Source organism: Aquarana catesbeiana, linkage group LG09 (assembly GCF_042186555.1).
Source record: "Aquarana catesbeiana isolate 2022-GZ linkage group LG09, ASM4218655v1, whole genome shotgun sequence".
Lineage (NCBI taxonomy): Eukaryota > Metazoa > Chordata > Amphibia > Anura > Ranidae > Aquarana > Aquarana catesbeiana.
Window position 1 is genome coordinate 115973610 of NC_133332.1, and position 22935 is coordinate 115996544.

The following is a 22935-nucleotide window of genomic DNA, read 5'->3' on the forward strand; positions in this document are numbered from 1 at the left end:
CTGGCGACATATTAAGGAGGAGTATTTTGTGAATACAAGGACTGTGGTATATGGGTGAGTGTATATAGCAACTAGGCACAGATACTGTTTAATCATCCCAATTTAAGGCCACTTTCACACTAAGACGATTGTAAACTGCCAGTAAAACACTAAGCACTTTTGAAGAGCTTTTCAGGTGCTTTTGAAGAGCTTTCCAGGCGCTTTTGAAGGCGCCTAAAATTTCAATGGAGAGGGGCATTTTTCACCACCCTGCCAGCGCACTGCACCAGTGTGAAAGCATTCATTGATTTTAATGAAAACAGGTTTTCGTGAGCTTTTCAGGTGCTTTTTTTAGCGTGAAAGCACCTGAAAAGCGTCTCAGTATGAAAGAGGTCTTAGTCCCTCCCACTGTTAGGCAAAATCTGTCCTCTGCCTCACTTACTAGTGATCTCTGAACTCTGCCTATTTTATTACTAGCCCCTATCCTCTGCCCTGTTGACCCCTGTCCTCCTCCCTGCTGAGCCCTGTACTTTGCCCTACAAATTAATGGCCTCTGTACACTGACCTACAAACTGCTGACCCTATCATCTGCCTTGTTGATCTCCTGTACATTGCCCTGCTGACCTCTTATCCCCTGCCCCCCTGACATTTTTTACTACACCTTAACATGAGACAGGCTAGATCCAGCCCTGTCAGAATACAATGTCTAGGTGAGGGATCCCTCCATCCACCTAGTTTGTGTGGATGAAGGAATCCCACTGGCTGACCAACAAAAAACAAACCGTATATTGAACAGTTTTAGGAACCAATACTGTGGAACAGCAACATCAAGATTATTAGTCCCCTGGCAGCTTAATCAAATCCAACTTTCTTTCCCTGATCCTCCGGAAAACCACTCTCCCACACAGTCCAGCGGCGGATTATTCTTGTCTATGGAGTGTGGTGTGAGCATGCTGAAGTTAGGAACAGTCCATTTTCAAGACTGCTGGAGCGCGGAGGTGCTGGACCAGTCTTGTTTGGGGAGAATCGTCAGATCAGGTAAGTATATCTCTGCTGTCCTCCCCCCTAGAATAAACTGAGCAGTGGGTGTCACGGCTTGTTATCTTAAAAGCCAACCTGTGTTACTGTTCGTAGCTGTTTGTGTTGAAGCTGAATCTCTGCAGGATCAATCTGCTGTTTTGCACCAAGGTCCAATGCTTCATTCCTATCCATCTCTGCAATAGTCTGCTAAATCCATGAAAAAAAAAATGTTCTCACACTGCCCTACTGGTTCCAGGTGGGGAATGCTGCTGGACATCATTTCTTCTGAGGTCATGTGCAGGAAAGCTATAGAAACCTGCTCAGTTGGGAGTTGCCTGAGCAAAGAGCACTTTGAGTTTTTTTCTCAGACACCTTCACCTGTGATATCTGTTCCAGTTCTGATACCTGTTGCCACTTCAAGTGCAACCAAGGACCACAACCTAGGAGCTGTCCACATCAAGCACATTATATCTTTTGGGGTGCTCTCGTGAACAATGGGTGGTTCCTTGTTCTTGGTGCCTTGGTCCTCTTTGGGGCCTACATTGTGAAACTGGGTTTACAGGACAGCCAGGTAAACAGCATTTTTGGAAGGATATAAGCAATAGAAGCCTATATGCTTACATGCAGCATAGAATACAGTTGCCCTAAGTACTGATAAGTCATTAGCCTAGAGGCACTGGAACAAATATGCCTTTTAGAACCAGAACTTCCTGATAATGTATGAAAGCCCACTTTATAGGAGCCCAGTGGCCCACCATGTGCTCCAGGGCTGCTCTGTTGACCAAGCAACCAGCTTGCAAATCTCTACCACCAATTATCATTAATGTAAAGTGAGTTAGTCACAAAGATATAGTAAAACGTATATATTAACATTTTAAATTATACCTTAACTCATTTTTTGCATGAATAGAAAAAGTATTTTAGAGGCTGGTTGAAAATAATTGGCAGCCTCCCCCGACTTTTCCCTTAACCTGGCATTTCATCGCCTATGGGTATCTTGAGGTGATTCAGACAGATGTAGGAGTAGGTGTTTGCAACACACAACAGATAAATCCATTGGTGTCATAGGCATGTATAAATGAAAAAAAACCTTTAACAGTCAGTCTCATTAAGACATTAAGTCTGACTTTTTTTTTTTTTTTAAAGCAGCCTCATGGAATTGATGTCTGCAGGCAATCAGTCTCATTTAACAAGTTGATAACATTTCACATAAGGCCATTTTCATAACAAAGTGAATCAAAGCCTTCGTTAATTGTCACTGAAACAATCGGCTTAGAATTTGTGTATGTGACGGATTGAAAAACATGGTGTTTCTGAGTAATCTGTGTATGTGAAGTGCCGCTTCAATCTCTCTCAATCCTATTTGCCTATGAAGAGGTTGGCGGTTAAAGTTTATTTAGTTTTTGTTGTCACAATGCAGACATTTAGAAGTGTGTAATTGTAATTACTTTACAGCTTATTTTTAACAAATACATCCAATGTTTTAAATACTTGGCTTGAAGCTCTGCTCAAATATAACGATTTATGCCAGAAATTAAAAAGTCAGGAACACAGAAATATTTAATCAGCTCTGTCTTTTGGGGGATATGTATGTTTTATATCACTGTGTGATAACAAGATAGCTGCTAGGTTTTTTGTTTTTTTGGAGCAGACTTGTGCATATATATATATATATATATATATATATATATATATATATATATATATATTTCAGGGGTATAGCTCCTCGGGTCCTCAGGTCCTCTCGTTCACGTGCAAAGCCATTTGTCTTAAACACAAAGGTGTTTATTTTTCTTTCAGAACAAATAAAAACAGTACTTTCATCAACAACATAGAGTTAATTCCAGAAAACATAACACAAAAGTCCACTTATCTTCAGCACAAAGTTTTTTTACCCCAAGGTTAGCACAGTCTGGTTCTTTGGCAGCTTCCAGCACATGTGGAGCACTCACACAGGTGTCTCTCTCTCTCAAACACCTACACCCCACCCATTAGCACTGGGAACTTCCTGCCTTATGTTCTGCTTCCTGGGGACTGCTTAACCAGAGTCCCTGTAGTCAGGAGTGGAGGTTCTTTTCCCACATGAATTTCACTCCTGACCTCCAAAATTCCAGGTCCCAAATAAGCCACTACTAATCCTGAGAGGGCTGCAAGCCAGTCCTCTCATTTGTACAATTGTCCCGGAATCCCTCACCCTAAACGGGTGAGCCCCCTGAGTACATCCACCTACACTGCCTTGAAAAAGTATTCACATCCCTTGAAATTTTCCACATTTTGTCATGTTACAACCAAAAACGTAAATGTATTTTATTGGGATTTTATGTTATAGACCAACACAAAGTGGCACATAATTGTGAAGTGGAAGGAAAATGATAAATGGTTTTCAATTTTTTTTACAAATAAATATGTGACAAGTGTGGCTTGCATTTGTATTCAGCCCCCTTTACTCTGATACCCCCTAACTAAAATCTAGTGGAACCAATTGCCTTCAGAAGTCAACTAATTGGTAAATAGAGTCCACCTGTGTGTAATTTATTCCCAGTATAAATACATCTGTTCTGTGAAGCCCTAAGAGGTTTGTTAGAGAACCTTCGTGAACAAACATCATCATGAAGGCCAAGGAACACACCAGACAGGTCAGGGGTAATGTTGTAGAGAAGTTTAAAGCAGGGTTAGGTTATAAAAAATATCAACATCTCGTGGGGCACTGTTCAATCCATCATCTGGGGCACTGTTCAATCCATCATCCAAAAATGGAAACAGTATGGCAAACCTGCAAACCTACCAAGACATGGCTGTCCACCTAAACTGACAGACCAGGCAAGGAGAACATTAATCATAGAAGCAGCCAAGAGACCCATGTTAACTCTGGAGGAGCTGCAGAAATCCACAGCTCAGGTGGGAAAATCTGTCCACAGGAAAATTATTAATTATGAACTTCACAAATCTGGCCTTTATGAAAGAGTGGCAAGAAGAAAGCCATTGTTGAACGAAAGCCATAAGAAGTCCCATTTGCAGTTTGCAAGAAGCCATGTGGGGGACACAGCAAACGTGGAAGAAGGTGCTCTGGTCAGATGAGACCAAAATTGAACTTTTTGGCCTAAAAGCAAAACGCTATGTGTGGCAGAAAACTAACACTGCACATCACCCTGAACACACCATCCCCACCGTGAAGCATGGTGGTGGCAGCATCATGTTGAGGGGATGCTTTTCTTCAGCAGGGACAGGGAAGCTGATCAGAGTTGATGGGAAGATGGATGGAGCCAAATACAGGGCAATATTAGAAGAAAACCTGTTAGAGTCTGCAAAGACTTGAGACTGGGGCTTCATTTGTTAGAATGGCCCAGTCAAAGTCCAATTGAGAGGGGACGGGGCTTAGCGCATGGAGCTGTAGGATGTGACTTGCAGTAGCTCCCGGTCCTGATGGCTCTCTCGGGGCTCTATTTCTCCCAATTCTTCCCAAACAGATCCCACATTGCACTGATGGACAAAAGCAAGCCCAAGGACCAAAATAAGTTCAACGGGGGTCACGCCAGCAGTGATTAGGCCTCTTTTTCACCCAGTCCTCGGCTGCCTCCAGGAACCAGGCCAAATCCAAGATGGCGCCGGCGTCCTTCTCCCCGGATCAGTCCAGATCAGCAGCAGACATGCAGGTGAATTCAAGGGGCCATTCTACCTCCCTTACAGACTCTGACCACCCCACACGTTCGCTCTCAGAGCCCCTCTCAAGCCTCACTGTGCTCAGGGGATGGATGTGACATGGAATCCCAGATGAGATCCCTTCATTCTTACATGCTCTGCCTGCCTAGTAAAACTGACTTGGAGCACTATGTCAAACGCATAGAGAAGACATACAGGCAGGAGATTACTGAGCTCAAAAAAGATCTGGGGGTCCGTAAGGAGGACATTAAAAACACTGCTGACGGTCTGTGTACTGCCTTACAGGCCCATGAGGAGCCATTGAATTCTCACACTGTTATATTACAACAGCTCATGTATCAGCTGGACGATATTGAAAACAGGAATAAGCAGAACAGCATTAGAATCCGGGGCATTCCTGAAACAGTGGATCATAAAGACCTGACAGGGGCTGTAACCACCATCTTTAATCAGCTACTCCAGCTGCCTAAAGATTCCCCTATTGAACTGGACAGAGTTCACAGGACCTCGGGCCCGAGGAACCCTGATTCATCCTTTATTCATGACACGCTGTGCAGGGTATACTTCTACAAGATTAACCGGTTCAATACAGGGCATTTTCAACCCCTTCCTTCCCAGACTGATTTTTAGTTTTCAGCGCTGTTGCACTTTAAACGACAATTGCACAGTCGTGCGACGTTGTACCCAAACAAAATTGACGTCCTTTTTTCCCCACAAATAGAGCTTTCTTTTGGTGGTATTTGATCACCTCTGCGGTTTTTATTTTTTGCGCTATAAACAAAAGAAGAGCGACAATTTTGAAAAAAACACAGTATTTTTTACTTTTTACTATAATAAATATCCCAATTTAAAAAAAAAAAAAAACTAATTTTTTCCTCAGTTTCGGCCGATACGTATTCTTCTACATATTTTTGGTAAAAAAAAACTCAATAAGCGTACATTGATTGGTTTGCGCAAAAGTTATAGCGTCTACAAAATACGGGATAGATTTATGGCATTTAAAAAAAAAAAAAATATTTATTTATTTTTTTTACTAGTAATAGCGGCGATTGAGATTTTTTTCTGTGACTGCGACATTATGGCGGACACATCGGACACTTTTGAGACATTTTTGGGACCATTCACATTTATACAGCGATCAATGCTATAAAATTGCATTGATTACTGTATAAATGTGACAGGCAGGGAAGGGGTTAACCACTAGGGGGAGACGAGGGGTTAAATGTTTCCTAGGGGAGTGATTCTAACTGTAGGGGGAGGGGACGCACAAGAGGAGGAGACCGATCGGTGTTCCTCTGTACTGGGAACACAGATCGGTCTCCTCTCAACTGACAGGACGTGGATCTGTGTGTTTACACACACAGATCCACGGTCCGGCCCGGTTAACGGGCAATCGCGGGTGCCCGGCGGACATCGCGGCCGCCGGGCACACGCACCAGGTCCTGAGCAATGCGGCGGGCGTTATATATCCCATGGAACCCATCAGGGCTGCCCCCTAGTTTTTGTATTGGTCATGGAATACCTAGCTAGGGCTATTAGACAAAATTATTCTATAAATATATCGACAGATCCGCGCTTACAGACTGGTTTACACCTGCAGCCCCCCTATATAGGAAGGGGACACCTAAGTGATCCCCCAGAAAACTGAAAAACAAAAAATAGGGAGTGGCGCTGTGTTAGAACTAAGGGTGTGGCTGTAAATTAAACAAGTGCTCAAGTGTATAATATAATGGCTTTTTAGAAGTGAAAAATTTGTTATAGTACGAAACTCCCAAAAAAACAATATATCCCTATTTTAGTGAAAAATCCTTATTTAGTGATAAAGAGAATTTGCTACTGTAAGTGCAAACAATAACACAAATTTTAAATCATCACCATTATATAACATATATAAATCTTCAAATCTTCTAATTAATAATTATAAAGTGACAAGTGCCCACAACTGTGGTTATCAAACCATAGTGCATTAATGTGCAAGAACCATAATAATAAATCATTAATAATGTGTAAAAACCGCAACTCTGTATCAAAGAAAATCCCATGTACTATTTGTTGCAAAAATGTTCATAACAGTAATATAATGTGCCGTGCACCAAAACCCCATAGAAATCGTGCAGAAAGTTCTTCTTTAGTGGTAAAGAGCCGTGCTGTAATTTCTGGCAGTCACCCCCCCAATGTGGTTACACTCACCGGAACACCCCACCCCTGCAGGGGTACGAGCGTGTGATATTGATCCTGTCTCCCCAGTTGTATGGGTGCCAGTATCCTTCCACACGTCCCAATCCTAAACGCAGCTACTTTCATACAAGGAGGCGGGGACTTCCTGTCCCTTGATGTGGTAAAGGTCCCCACTGGATATCCACTTAGGTGTTAGAAAAATAAAAAAGGTTTCCACATAGCGTGATTCTGTTTTAAAATGGATTCCTTTATTTATGTAAAACAGTCCAGTCACAAAAGACTGATATCACACTGGCGAGTAGAATAATTAATGTTCCCAAACAGGAGAGTGAGCTAACAGGCTCGTATGCTCTCCACACAATCCGGGGACGCAGCGCCAGCATGAACCGCCGCTTGCGCTCCACCGGTCGGATATCCGGACGGATCGTGGTTCCGGATATCCGACCGGTGGAACGCAAGCGGCGGTTCATGCTGGCGCTGCGTCCCCGGATTGTGTGGAGAGCATACGAGCCTGTTAGCTCACTCTCCTGTTTGGGAACATTAATTATTCTACTCGCCAGTGTGATATCAGTCTTTTGTGACTGGACTGTTTTACATAAATAAAGGAATCCATTTTAAAACAGAATCACGCTATGTGGAAACCTTTTTTATTTTTCTAACACCTAAGTGGATATCCAGTGGGGACCTTTACCACATCAAGGGACAGGAAGTCCCCGCCTCCTTGTATGAAAGTAGCTGCGTTTAGGATTGGGACGTGTGGAAGGATACTGGCACCCATACAACCGGGGAGACAGGATCAACATCACACGCTCGTACCCCTGCAGGGGTGGGGTGTTCCGGTGAGTGTAACCACATTGGGGGGTGACTGCCAGAAATTACAGCACGGCTCTTTAACACTAAAGAAGAACTTTCTGCACGATTTCTATGGGGTTTTGGTGCACGGCACATTATATTACTGTTATGAACATTTTTGCAACAAATAGTACATGGGATTTTCTTTGATACAGAGTTGTGGTTTTTACACATTATTAATGATTTATTATTATGGTTCTTGCACATTAATGCACTATGGTTTGATAACCACAGTTTTGGGCACTTGTCACTTCATAATTATTAATTAGAAGATTTATATATGTTATATAATGGTGATGATTTAAAATGTGTGTTATTGTTTGCACTTACAGTAGCAAATTCTCTTTATCACTAAATAAGGATTTTTCACTAAAATAGGGATACATTGTTTTTTTGGGAGTTTCGTACTATAACAAATTTTTCACTTCTAAAAAGCCATTATATTATACACTTGAGCACTTGTTTAATTTACAGCCACACCCTTAGTTCTAACACAGCGCCACTCCCTATTTTTTGTTTTTCAAAATTATTCTATAGCTGGTATTCAGACGCCATCCTCCCACCCCAAGCTTTCGCTTTATGCAGATGACTTACTGATGTATATCCAACAACTACATACGTCCCTACCTTCTTAATTACAGGAATTCCATGGGTTTGGGGAATTTAGTCATTTCAAACTGAATATGTCCAAAACAGAAGCCCTTAACATATCCCTACCTGCAGCAACCCTCGCCCAATTGCAATCTAACTTCTCCTTTCAATGGAGTCCGAGAGATATCTCCTATTTAGGGATAACGATACCCTCTAACTTGTCATACCTCTATGCCCTAAATTCTGTTCCTTTACTGGCCCACATTAGGAAGGATCTCGATGACTGGGGTTTGTCCTCTTTACCATGGTATGGTCGTATAAATACACACAAAATGGACACTCTCCCTAAACTACTTTCCTGGTGCCTCCATGGCAGCATACTGGTGATAGAGCTCCGCCTCGACTCCTCCCTCAGGACTAGTGAATAGCATAAATTAAAGGCATAGTCCCTTCCCCAACATTCTCCTTTTTTTCCTCATACCTCTTGTGCTGGTGAAGAGTAGCAGTATGTCCATACCTCTGCCTTTGGCAGCGTCCGCCGGGTTTAGCCTTTCCCATGCGCAGTCCCTGTTCCTGGGCCGCTCACAGCGCTGATAATACTGGGAACCCCTCTGTGGATCTGTTGGGGTCTTCTTGCAGAGTTTCCTCACAGGAACGCAATCTGCCACCATATTCTATGATGAATGCAAAGGAGTTGCAAAAGGATCAGCTCCCATTCTCCCAGGCTTGTGGTTTTTTCGTTTCATTTTTCATTTTTAAAAAAAAAAAGAAAGAAAGAAAAGAAGCATATGTTTTTTTCCTCTCCCCTCTTCCCTTTCTGTTTCCTTCCCTTTTCTTCCCTTTTAAAAGAATATATATATATATATATATATATATATATATATATATATATATATATATATATATTAATAGGGAGTAAGATGTTCTTTTTTTTTATTACCTGTACTAGTGTCATTCCATCATATTTCCATGCTGCTGTCCATAATATCGGCATCCTTCGTCCTGTTGCTGCGGGTGCCTTGTTTTTCTATTTACTTTCCCTGCAGGTGAAGACAGCGCGGGCCGTCGTTTGGCGGGGTTTTTCTCTGCTTCACGGCATCGGCTCCACTGCGCATGTGCGGTCTCTCGGCGCCTCGGTGGCCATTTTTATTCCTGGAAAAAGGGCCAGTTTTTGCCCTTTTCCTCTAGAAATTAAAAAAAAAAAGAGAGAGAGAGAGACTGGGGGTTCATGGGATTAGCCCACCCACCCTCAGGGTATTTAAGGTCAGCTTAAGGGTTAGCGGTCAGAGTCTCCTCGGCTGTGCCCTGTTAGGTTTCTCTGAAGCTGCTCTGTGGTAAGTATTTAAAAAAAAAAAAAAAAAAACACAAAGGGGGTAATGTGTCTTTTAAAAAAAAAAAAAAAACTCCCTTTTCCTCTCCTTTCTTGCTATATTTCCGCAGCTGATCCTTATGCCCAACTCCGCAATGAGCCATTCATCTCGCAACAAAGATCCTCTCACTCCTGTATGGGACCATCTATACGTGAGTATAAAAAAAAAAAAAAAAAAAGTGCGCTCGCTGGCCTGACATGGATTTCTTAAATCATAGCCCTGTCCACTCCAAGAGGACCGAAAAATACTCAAGGCACCACAATGATGACAGCCCAAGTCGCAGATCTCATTCTTCACGCCACCGATCCCGTTCGTTGGGACATAAGTCCCATTCTTCACGACATAGATCAAGATCCAGAAGACGGGATCGGTCGCCCTCTCTTAGATCCTATACTAAGAAGAAGTGCTGGACCTGTGGGGCTAGTCCGCTGCGGAACAAAGTAGTTTGCAAGGACTGTTTTGCGGACTATGCGTCCAGCCGCGAGTTAGAAAATCAACAGGTTGTGGACCTGCTCAAAAGAACTATGAAGGACTCCTTCTCTGAGCTTGCGGCTTTGGTTCCTGCTCAGCCAGTCCCGCAGATGTCCCAGGTTCAGGATGTTGAAATTAATCTTCCCGGTCCTTCTGCAGCCAGTACTCCTCTGCCTCCATCAGGCCGACCGGCCAGAGATTCTCCACCTGAAGACCTCTCGGGGGATTCGTCAGATGAGTCAGATCCTTCTGGCTTCAGCCATTCATTGGTAAAACCATTCATCCAGGTAGTCAGAGCTGCAATAGCCTGGGAGGATGCAGAAGAACCTCCCCAGGAAGCAAAAAGCTACTTCCCATTCCTTAAAAGGAAACAGGTTTTCTTCCCTTTGATGGGCGAAATTAGTCAAATCATTCAAAATGAGTGGTCAAAGACTGATAAAAAAACTTTCGTTGGGCCGTTTCAATAAACTGTATCCCTTACCAGAGTCGGGAACGCAGTCATTAAACTCCATGCCTGTGGTGGATGCATCAGTGGTGCGACTCGCAAAAAATATCACCCTGCCTATGGAAGATTCCGCTTCTTTCAAGGATCCTCTTGACAGACGAATTGACCTGGACCTCAAGAGGAGCTACTTAACTGCAGGAGCAGCATGTAAGCCAGCGATCGCCTTCACCTCCATGTCTAATGCCATTAGAGCTTGGACGGATAACATTGAAATGGCTCTGCGCCAGGACGCCCCCAAGGAGGACATAATTAAAGCCTTGGAGGAAATTAGGTTGTCAGCAGACTTTGTCGGAGTAGCAGCTATAGACACGATTAGGTGTTCAGCGAGGTCTATGCTGCACTCAGTAATGGCGAAAAGGGCCTTGTGGTTGAAACCCTGGACGGCAGATTTAGCTTCCAAGCAAAATTGGTGCAAAATCCCATTCGACGGGAAGGCATTATTTGGAGACAAGATGGATAAAGCCATCTCTAGGTTGTCAGGAGGGGGGGTTCTTCTAGGTTCCGCCAGTCGAATCCTAGGGATTTTAGACAATCAAGGCAGTCCAGAGACAGCAGAAGACCCTGGAAGGGCACTCAGGCATCCTTTTTGGGCAGAAAGATGAAGGCCCCTCCGACTCCACATGAGCAGAAGCAATCCTTTTAACGCCAGATTAGCCCAGACACTCCCGGTGGGAGCCAGGCTAAAGTTCTTTTTTCCAGTCTGGGCCAACAGATGCCAGGATTCCTGGGTCCTGTCAACAATCCAATGGGGCACTTTTGGAGTTTCTCTCATCCTCCACCTCAGAATTCTTTCAAGAGAACAGAAATTCCATCCTCTCCGCTGAAGGCTCAAGCCCTAAGACACTTTGTATCGTCACTCCAGCTTCAGGGAGCAGCTGTGCCAGTTCCCTTGGCAGAGCGCTTCGCAGGCTTCTATTCCACTCTGTTTCTGATCCCAAAAAGAACGGGTGGATGGAGGCCTGTGATAGATCTAAAAAGGCTCAATAGGCACATACACCCTGAAAGCTTCATGATGGAATCTCTGCAAATAATTATTCAGGCAGTGCAGCCAAAAGATTGGATGATTTCAGTCGATCTGCAGGATGCGTACCTACACGTGCCAATTCTACCTGCCTTTCAGAAAGTTCTCAGATTTGCAGTAGGACAGACCCACCTGCAGTTTCAAGCCCTGCCCTTCGGTCTGTGCACCTCCCCCAGGGTATTCACCAAGATTCTAATATCCGCCCTGGTTCCCCTGCGGGAGAGGGGTTTTAGGATATACCACTATTTAGACGACATCCTCCTCCTAGCAAGCAGTCCGGATCAGTTGATATATCACCGAGACATTCTTCTCCAGTCCCTGAGAGAACTAGGAATGGTTGATAAACTCTGAAAAGAGTCAGCTTGCACCTACACAGCTGATGATCTATCTAGGTGCAATGTTCAACACTCAGGAGGGGACAGTATCATTACCAGAAGATGGTCAAGGCCATCAGGAGCCTGTATCTAACAGCGTCACAATGCCTGAGCCTCATTGGCACGATGTCTGCCTGTATACCAATGATTCCTTGGGCCCATTGGCATTTGAGGTATTTCCAGATGGGTTTCTTGGCGCAGTGGAAGAAACAACAACTCTCTCAGACAACCTGCTGACGGGAGCAATGCACAGGAGTCTTCATTGGTGGACCCTTCCGGAAAACCTCTCCAAACCTCGTCACCTGGGTTCCCTCCCCTGGATCACAGTTACGTCCGACGCAAGTGGACAAGGCTGGGGAGCCCATTGCGGGGAAACCAGGATAAAGGGAAGATGGTCCTGTTCCACCCAGGGAGTGGTATCCAACATCCTGGAGATGAGAGCAGCGTTCTTGGCACTGACTTCATTGGCATCTCAGATCAGAGGCCAGAGAGTACTTATACGCCTGGACAATAGGGCAGCTGTCACATATCTGCAGAAGCAGGGGGGCACTCGCAGCACTTCACTCCTCAGGGAAGTAGAGCTGATTATGCTCTGGGCAGAGAAGAACATCCTAGACCTCAGGGCGATGTATCTCCCGGGAAGGTTGAACACGGAAGCAGACACGTTGTCGAGGAACTTCTTGGACAACAACGAGTGGGCTCTTCATCCCCATGTCTTCCGTCAGATTGCCAACCTCTGGGATGCTCCTCAGGTAGACCTATTTGCCACTCCGGAGAATGCCAAACTGACCAGATTCTTCTCTCGCCTGCCGTATATGCAAGCCGAGGAAGTGGATGCCCTGTCATGCCCCTGGAGGTTCACCACTGCATATGGAAAAAGAAGTTGACTCGCGCTAAAACAAAAAAAAAAAAAAAAACTAACACATGTATGGTTGCAAAAGTGCAAAGGTAAACCTTATGTGAACATATAATATAATGTGACAACACCAAATTAGGTTGATGAATGAAAACAACCTCCCCTTAAGTAAAAGATAAAAAAATGGATTATAAAAATTATATATAAAAAAAGTCCATGTACAAAAATTATATATAAAAGTCCATATACAAGAAGCCCCCCAAAAAAGTGCAGTAATGTGCAAAAAAAAAATTAATTGAATGAAATCCCAGATGTGTGGGTCCACCACCATAGATGAAGTGCCTGGCCGCACTTCATCTATGGTGGTGGACCCACACATCTGGGATGTGTGGGTCCACACATCCCAGATGTGTGGGTCCACCACCCCAGGCTCCCATAGTGTAAAATCCAATGGTATTTATTTGAAAAAATGTATTAAACACTCACATATAGAAAAACATTTCGTCCTCTGATGAAAGGACAGTCTGTGACACCGGCCGGATCGTCACAGGCCGCCCGTCCTGCTGGAGTGACAACGACAGAGGGAGGTGACGCGATGACACCGCTCAGCCCTACGCTGCGTTTCGCAAAAAAATGCGTCTACATTTTTTCAAATAAATACCATTGGATTTTACACTATGGGAGCCTTCTTCTGTTTTCCCCACATGATGTTAACATTCCATTGAGGGCTGGGCTTTATCTTTCCCTGTGGATCCATTCGCACCACAGCTTCTGAGGTTTCATTCCGGTGCCATCCTGATTCCTGGGTTGCCCGAAGCAACAAGACTATAATGCCCAGTTAGACCCTCTGTAACGGGGGGTCATGGGGTTCCGGTAAGCGGCCAGGCACTTCATCTATGGTGGTGGACCCACACATCTGGGATTTCATTCAATCAATTTTTTTTTTGCACATTACTGCACTTTTTTTTGGGGCTTCTTGTATATGGACTTTTATATATAATTTTTGTACATGGACTTTTTTTATATATAAATTTTATAATCCATTTTTTTATCTTTTACTTAAGGGGAGGTTGTTTTCATTCATCAACCTAATTTGGTGTTGTCACATTATATTATATGTTCACATAAGGTTTACCTTTGCACTTTTGCAACCATACATGTGTTAGTTTTTTTTGTTTTTGTTTTTTTGTTTTAGCGCGAGTCAACTTCTTTTTCCATTCAAATTTGTGTGTTTGTGTCACATATAGGACTCTGCAGCATAGAAGGTCAATATCATTTACTAATTTTCGTTGCGCGGTTTTTCTTCTTTTTTCTATTGTTCACCACTGCATATGCCTTCCCCCCCGGCCATTAATATTCAAGTTCCTCCTGAGGCTTCTCAGAGAGACAGTCCAGGTACTGGCAGTACTTCCATATTGGCCAAAGAGACCCTGGTTTCCTCTAGCTATGCGCCTCAGTGTGAGCTCTCCAATCAGGATCCCTCCTTTCCCTCAACTTCTGGCACAGGGCAGTTTACTTCATCCAAACCCTCAGAAGCTGAATCTTCGAATCTGGAGGTTGAGAGGCGAAGGTTTGAGTCCCTAGGATGTTCCCCAGGGGTCATAACAACCCTCCTAGGAGCCAGGAAGCCGGCAACCAATGCTATATATTCAAAAATATGGGACAAGTTCTTGTCATTGGCTACCTCAAATGAGTTTGATCCAATCCTTCATTCTACATCAAATGTTCTAGGTTTTCTCCAGACAGGACTTGATCTGGGTCTTGGTCTAAGTTCCCTCAAAGTGCAAGTAGCAGCACTTTCTGACGCAACAAATAAAAGATGGGCAGAAGAGCCTTTAGTAGTCACTTTCCTCAGAGGAGTATTAAAGATTCGCCCACCTGTCAGACGGTCTTTTCCTAAATGGGATTTATCCCTGGTCCTTGAAGTCCTCTCTGACCATCCCTTTGCCCCAGTGGAACAAGTGGCAATATGGAACCTAACACTAAAGACGGCTTTCCTGCTAGCCATTACATCTGGCAGAAGGATCTCAGAACCCCACTCTTTAGGGATAGGTGATGACCACATCTCTTTCTTCCACGATAGAGTGGAGCTTCGTCCCCTTCGGGGGTTCACACCTAAGGTCGCTACTCCAAGCCACCTTTTGGAGCCTTGGGCACTACCAGTATTTGCTGAAACGGATTAGAAATCATGTCACGAGCTGGACATATCAAGAGTGCTCAGAGCCTACCTAGAGGCCACCAGATCCTTCAGGAACTCGTAAAGACTTTTTATTGTACCATTCGGTAAATACAGGGGCAAAGAAGCTTCCATCAGAACTCTGGCATCTTGGGTGATAAAATTAATCCAGAAGGCCTACAGGATGAAGAATATGGAACCTCCATCCCGAGTGAATGCTCATTCTACAAGGGCAGTCTCAACCTCCTGGGCAGCAAGGGCTAACGTTTCATTAGAGACGGTGTGCAGGGCCGCCACCTGGTCTTCTCACAATACTTTCCTCAGACACTACCATATTGATCCAGGAGCTCTCACAACGGTTGAGTTCGGAAGGAGGGCAGTTCAGGCTGTAATGTCCCATTCTAAGTAAACATTTATTGTTAAGCATTATCCCACCCATGTCAGCTAGTTATTTATCACCAGTATGCTGCCATGAAGGCACCAGGAAAATGGAAAATTGTATCATACTTACCGTAATTTTCCTTTCCTGGTGCCTATCCATGGCAGCATATGCTCCCACCCTCTGTATTCTATTTTACGGAGAATGTTGGGGGAGGGACTATGCCTTTAATTTATGCTATTCACTAGTCCTGAGGGAGGAGTCGAGGCAGAACTCTATCACTGGTATGCTGCCATGGATAGGTGCCAGGAAAGGAAAATTACGGTAAGTATGATACAATTTTCCGTTTTACTTATTTCAGACGGTCCCTATTATTGTCCCTAAACATTTTTTTACCTCTTTATGCTCCATTTCCATTTCAACCCGCTTTGTCTGGCATCAGAGCCTCTCACGCATCCGCTACACATTACTGACTTACCCCAAGCTACAAGGAGGCGTGGGATTACCAGATTTTGAACTCTATCACAAAGCAACTCTGCTGGCTCGGGTGCTGGAAGGGTTCCCTCATCCCTTTACTAAGGCATCTACTATGATTGAACAAGACCTATCCACATCCGATCTTTGAGCCCTTCTGTGGGGCCATGGACAGGAATTACAGAGACATTACTCTTCCTCCCCCCCTAACTATCGCTGCTCTAAAATTATGGTACAGGAAAGGGATGTCCTCTATCTTGTCCACTGACCCTTCACCCCTCACCTCTTTGTTTCATCACTCTGCTCTAGCTCAATGCATGGGTACCTCCATGGTTTTCACGCTCTTCTTGGCCTGTGGCTAGGTTTCTTTGTTCACCCCAATGCGGGCGCACCTAATGTCCCAGATGGCCAGGGTAATTGGCTTACTGCACTTAGGCTGGCTACATTTTGCTTACATTTGTTCTCTTCCTCTCAAATTCATAGATCCCTGACTGGATATGAACAGTTGTGCTCTCTCTCAGAAACACCCAGACATCTACTCTCCTCAATTTACAAATTGCTACATGCATTGCTAAATGATCAACTCCCACCTTACACTAGGAGGTGGTCCACGGAACTGGAGAAGGAGCTCTCCATCGTTGACTGGCAGAAATTGTTTCATTTTACGCATAAGTCCTCCATATCATGTTATACACAAGAAAAGAACTTTAAACTCCTCTCCAGGTGGTACAGGGATCCGTATTCCCTGCACAAAATTTTTCCATCGGTCCCTCCCACTTGTTGGCGATGCGGATCAGCTGAAGAAACATATCTCCACTTATGATGGGATTGTAATAAGATTCAACCCTTATGGTCTCAGGTTTTCTCCATACACGGTAGCCTATATAGTCAGTCTTTGACACCTTCCCCAGAAATGGCACTGCTGTCCATGCTCCCTGGCTCCATAGCATCTCTCATGTCAACGGCCAGACAACAGATCCCTTTATTCTGGAAAACGACCACTACCCCCCCAATTGATAATGATACATTCGACAAGTTTAAGGTCTTATGGCTTTTCTGGTTGGACTTTTCCACCTCAGAATCGTTGAAAAATATGTTATTGCCTGACGCTTCATATGACCCCACACTTCATCCATCTCTTTTGGACGTAACCTAACAGATTCGCTTGACCTCTTCTTTTCCTTCTTTCTAGTTTTTTTCCCCCCCGATCTTATTGGGACTCTTTTTTTTCCCTTTCTCTTTTTCTTTTCCTTTTTTTTCTCTTATTTCTTACCCTTTATTTTTCCACCCCCTCCTTACATTTAAAAATGCACACCTCAGGTTTTGGCCTTCCTAATTCTGAGCACTTTGTTTATGTACCCACATGCCTGGGGTATATTTCTTTACTGTTGTGTTATCTATGTCAGTGTTTTATCTACTTCTGTTTTTCAATATGTACAATGTACATTTGTGTACAATATCATTTGTGATGATGGATCAGAGCTTCTACCTCTACTGTTTTACTATTTTTATATGTACAATAAAAATATATTTACCTCTAAATCCAATTGAGAATCTGTGGCCAGACTTAAAAATTGCTGTTCACAGACACTCTCCATCCAATCTGACAGAGCTTGAGCTATTTTGCAAAAAAGAATGGGAAAAAATGTCACTTTCTAGATGTGCAAAGCTGGTAGAGACATACCCAAAAAGACTTGCAGCGATAATTGCAATGAAAGGTGGTTCTACAATGTATTGACTCTGGGGAGCTGAATACAAATGCACGCCACACTTTTCACATATTTTAAGGGGTATGAATACTTTTTCAAGGCACTGTATTTCCCTTAAAGAACATCAGTGCCATATAGCACCCATCCAGGACCCACCCTTGGCGTCCTGTACTATGAGCGGCGGCTCATAGTCTCACAGAGCTTGGACCATTTATAAAAAAAAAAAAAAAACACCACTGGTAGCCCTACCAGGCACCCAGGCATCACTGCAGTCTATTTTCTTAGCGACTACTCAGCTGCACTCCTTGGTGACCACACTATCAACAGCAGTCACCGACGTTCAAGCCAGAGTGGGAGCCCTGGAGGTACGCCCAGCCATGCCCCCTACCAGCTCCAGTCACCACCATCATTGCCGTGCCTTCACTTACAAGACAGTGGTGCCCGACATCGGCACCGCTGTCTTCTCTGCGCACCTTGTCCCAGCAGGGCATCAGGAAGGACGTCTTGGACGGTAATGACGTTAACTTAGCATCCCTGCTTATAGCAGTACACGACTTGGCCAAAAACAAATCATATTCGTGAGGAAACGTCTCCATCGTCCTGAAGGCCAAAGACCCTAGACTTAATCGCAAGCTCACTGTCACAGAGTTTGTGCTGGCCTTGGGGACGGTCAGACACATGCTATGCAGGGCAACCCCAACAGGAGGGAAGAGCCGGACCTGTATCTGCATGCAGTAGTGGATCTAGCTCACAAGTACGCAGGGTGCTCATTCTATGACTGTCACCGCTCATTTTCAGCTAAGGCAGCAGTCAGACTCGAGGTGATCCTTTATCTCACGCCTCCTAGTGTTTCTTTCCCAGGTGCAAGACCCTGCCTAAATCCTTAAATTAGACGTGCCAGCAATAGCGGATCTGCCCATGTGGAACGAATTTCTCACCAACTGGAATGGCATGTCAATGTTCATTCCGTCAGCATCTCCCTCTACATCTCAGGTAGTCACGGACGCCGCAGCCTCCACAGGTCCTCGCGTCAATTTTTGGCCATCTTTGGTTTGCAGGGCCATGGCCGACAGAAATCCTCTTGATTCCCGGGTTCAGTTAGTCCTTCTCTTTGTTCGAACTCTACCCCATTGTTGCAGCAGCTCAAGTCTGGGGCAGCAACTGGGCAGGACAAACAGTGTCGTTTGCCACAGACAACCAAGCCACAGCTAGTATTATAAATAAAAGCAGGTCCAACTCACTGGCCATCATGGCCTTCCTGCGCAGGCTAGTGCAACTATCCCCACAGCACCAATTAATGTCCTCTGCGTCTACATGCCAGGCAAATGCAATACTCTGGCCAACGCACTACCCATTTTAACTTTGCGTCATTCTTTTCGCAGGGATCTGGAACCAACCCGACCATGTTTCTTATCCCATATTGGTCGTAGCTAACCTTGGATTAAAACAACACCTTCACAATGCCACCTGCCTTATTAATCTATCATTTTCTCACAACACCCTGAAGGCCTACCGTACTGCCTGGAAGATCTATGACAGGTTCGTAGCCTCAAACCCTGGGGCAGTATCAGGAGATCTCCATCACATCCTGGCCTTCATATCATGCTGCCACACACAGTTGGCATTGTCACACAATACCATTAGACTCTACTTAGCTGGCATCCAGCATTTCATCTCCTTACAAGATCCTAACAAACCATCTTTGGTTGCCACCCATGTGATCAAGACCATCATGCGTGGTAGTCACAGGCAACTCCAAATCAATAGTAAACGCCTACCTGCGACCAGCACCATATTCCGAGACATGTCTACCATCCTGTCACGTTCCCCTTTGGGTTAATTTCAGCCTGGTCATTCAAGCAGCCATCTACCTGACTTTCCGTGGCTTCTTACGCCCCTGTGAATATGTTACGTAGATGCCACCTGACACGCCACAAAAGTTACTTCATCCCGCACCTCATGGTGTCCAAAACACAACAGTCTGGTCCTGGGGTAGATATCATACTTTCCACACTCGCAACGCCTGGTGCCCCGTGGCCATTCTAGACCAGTTATTAGCTCATCTGTCTGACCTCTCAGAGGACAGCCATTACTACCATTCCCTACTAGCCCCCTAAGTAGCAACCAGTTTACTAGACACGTTAGGATTCTTTTGCCCAACTTAGGCCTTGACCCCGGCCAATTTTCTGGAAATTCTTTGGCATTGGAGTAGCATCAGCAGCCTCACGAAACGGGGTCCCAGACCACGTCCTCAAGAAGATGGGCAGGTGGAAATTAATTTGCTTCGCTCGATACATCCCCAATCCACAAGCAGAAAGGTCATGAGCCTTCAGCCAGCTTGCCCTGTAGTATGACAGTAAACATAAATAAATAATTAACTCCCTAACCATGTCTTTTTGCGCCCAGTATGTACAATGTACATTTGTGTACAATATCATTTGTGATGATGGATCAGAGCTTTCACCTCTACTGTTTTACTATTTTTATATGTACAATAAAAATATATTTACCTCTAAATCCAATTGAGAATCTGTGGCCAGACTTAAAAATTGCTGATCACAGACACTCTCCATCCAATCTGACAGAGCTTGAGCTATTTTGCAAAAAAGAATGGGAAAAAATGTCACTTTCTAGATGTGCAAAGCTGGTAGAGACATACCCAAAAAGACTTGCAGCGATAATTGCAATGAAAGGTGGTTCTACAATGTATTGACTCTGGGGAGCTGAATACAAATGCACGCCACACTTTTCACATATTTCAAGGGGTATGAATACTTTTTCAAGGCACTGTATTTCCCTTAAAGAACATCAGTGCCATATAGCACCCATCCAGGACCCACCCTTGGCGTCCTGTACTATGAGCGGCGGCTCATAGTCTCACAGAGCTTGGACCATTTATAAAAAAAAAAAAAAAAACACCAATGGTAGCCCTACCAGGCACCCAGGCATCACTGCAGTCTATTTTCTTAGCGACTACTCAGCTGCACTCCTTGGTGACCACACTATCAACAGCAGTCACCGACGTTCAAGCCAGAGTGGGAGAACTTGGCATACCGCCCAGCAGACCAGGGTTTACCGTACAGCAGGCCAGGGCACACTTCAGGTCTATTTATGTTGTTAGTCTTGTGACGTGTTTATGTGCTTCATATCTCTCAGGACGGAGGGCTCCAACCATAAATAGGAAGGCCAGTATGCTGGCCTGAAATTATGGGAGGAGCCCGGAGGGTATTTAACCAGACCACCCACAATGATCAGTGTCGGTTCAAGTGCGTGGTACCCACCCACCCATTCCCCTTCTCAGGGTACTTCTCCTAAAACAATTTCTCTATGGAAACATCTATTTACTTTCTTAGGGTATGCGCCCTTCTCTTGGCATACCACCCAGCAGACCTGGGTTTACCGTACAGCAGGCCAGGGCACACTTCAGGTCTATTTATGTTGTTAGTCCTGTGACGTGTTTATGTGCTTCATATCTCTCAGGACAGAGGGCTCTGACCATAAATATATATATATATATATATATATATATATATATATATATATATATAAATTAATATTTATAGTTGGAGCCCTCCAACTGAGACAGACATGAAAACACAAGTCTTACAACATAACACAAGCCTGAGGTGTGCCCTGGTCAGCTGGTTGGTATACCAAAAAAGGGGGCGTACCCAAGATAAGTAATGGATGATTGTAGAAGAGGGATGTGCAAGGAAGTGCTCTGAAAAGGGGAATTGGTGGGAGGGTATCGCGCACCAGAACCAACAAGGAATACAGGTGAGTGGGCTGCTTAAATATCCCCTTGGGCTCCTCTCATAAATTCAGGCCACCATACTGGCCTTCTTATTTATGGTTGTAGTGCTCCAACTGAGACAGACATGGAAACACATAGACACATATAAACACAAGACGCCACAAGACTCACAACATAACACAGACCTGAGGTGTGCCCTGGTCAGCTGGTCGGTATGCCAAAAAAGGGGGTAAAAATACCAGGATAGGGAAATAATGTTTTATTGGACATGTGACATTTATTGAGCAAGCTTGGTAAAGGCTTGCGACATTTCAACCTGAGGGTTCGGAATGTACCGGGCAAAGCAAGTGAACTTCCACCTGTCCAACCTTCTGATGACCTGGTCCGGTACCCTGTGCTGAGAGGCGGCTGAGGCCGCTCCTATAAGAAAGGAGTGCCGGGAAAACTGGCTGGGGTTGAGGCCTAGGTTAGCCAGGAGGATACGAACATGTCTAATGGACTTGCTAGCACTCAGGGGGCTGGTAGGAAAAGGCAACAATGGGCTGGAGCTAGACTGGTTAGGCAGGTGTGACAACAACTGGTCAAGGACAGCTACTGGGCACCAATCGTTGTGCACACTGCTAGGTGTAGAACGTAATGGTCTTGGGGGCTGGCCAGGTGGCACCTGCATAGAACCTGGCAACCGGGGCGGCTCTAGATAAACTCGCCTTGCTGTAGAAAACCGTTGAAGGCCAGGTAGAGTGACACCACAAGGTGTTAACTCAGCAGAGCAGTTGACGGTAGGTGCGTAGTTGCTTTAGGTAACCCTGAAATGGTGGGAATGTAATAGCAGCCAGATAGCACAAAGTGATACAAGGCATAGGTAACAGGTCCTCCGGTAGCTTAGGGGATCGGTGCTCTGGCTCCCTCCCTAGTGGTCAGTTACCCAAAAGCAATTGGGCTAAACTCATGGTGCGGAGACCCCATGGACCTAGCTGCATGGTATGGGAGAGTTGAAAGGATTAATTAAGTGCATGTATGAGGTCCACATCAGTGCATGGCCGGACCCTATTCTGCCACTGGGAGTGAGGTGGCAGAGGAAAACTGGACTGGTGGACTGGGACACAAGCTCAGCGGTATCCCCCTTTAAATGTTACATTCTGGAAAACAAGGTGTGCTACACAGCTACACAGCAGCACAAGGTGTACTGCTAACTTTCAATCCGAGGTTCTGCCTTAATGCCGGAGTTATCATAAAAGTTCCACCTCTGGATTCCTCTAGTTCTTTCAGTCCAGTGTACACTTTGTTTGACAACGTCAAGCCCTGAAGAAGGGGGTTCCTCTAAAACCTTGAAGCATGTTGCCGATTATGATATAATAGACTGAATAAAATAAAATCTGGACTTTATACATTTTGTTTTTGGCACTTTCTGCTTGCTACTAAGTCTTTATTGGTGCCTGTTTCCCTGCTGGAGAGATTTATGCTCTCTGTTTGTCTAGGTAAAAGTTGTCATTGGATGCAAAAAGTGAGGTAAAATCTAAAAGTTTACAGTTGTCATCAGAATAGACGGTGAGGCTAAACCTTCTA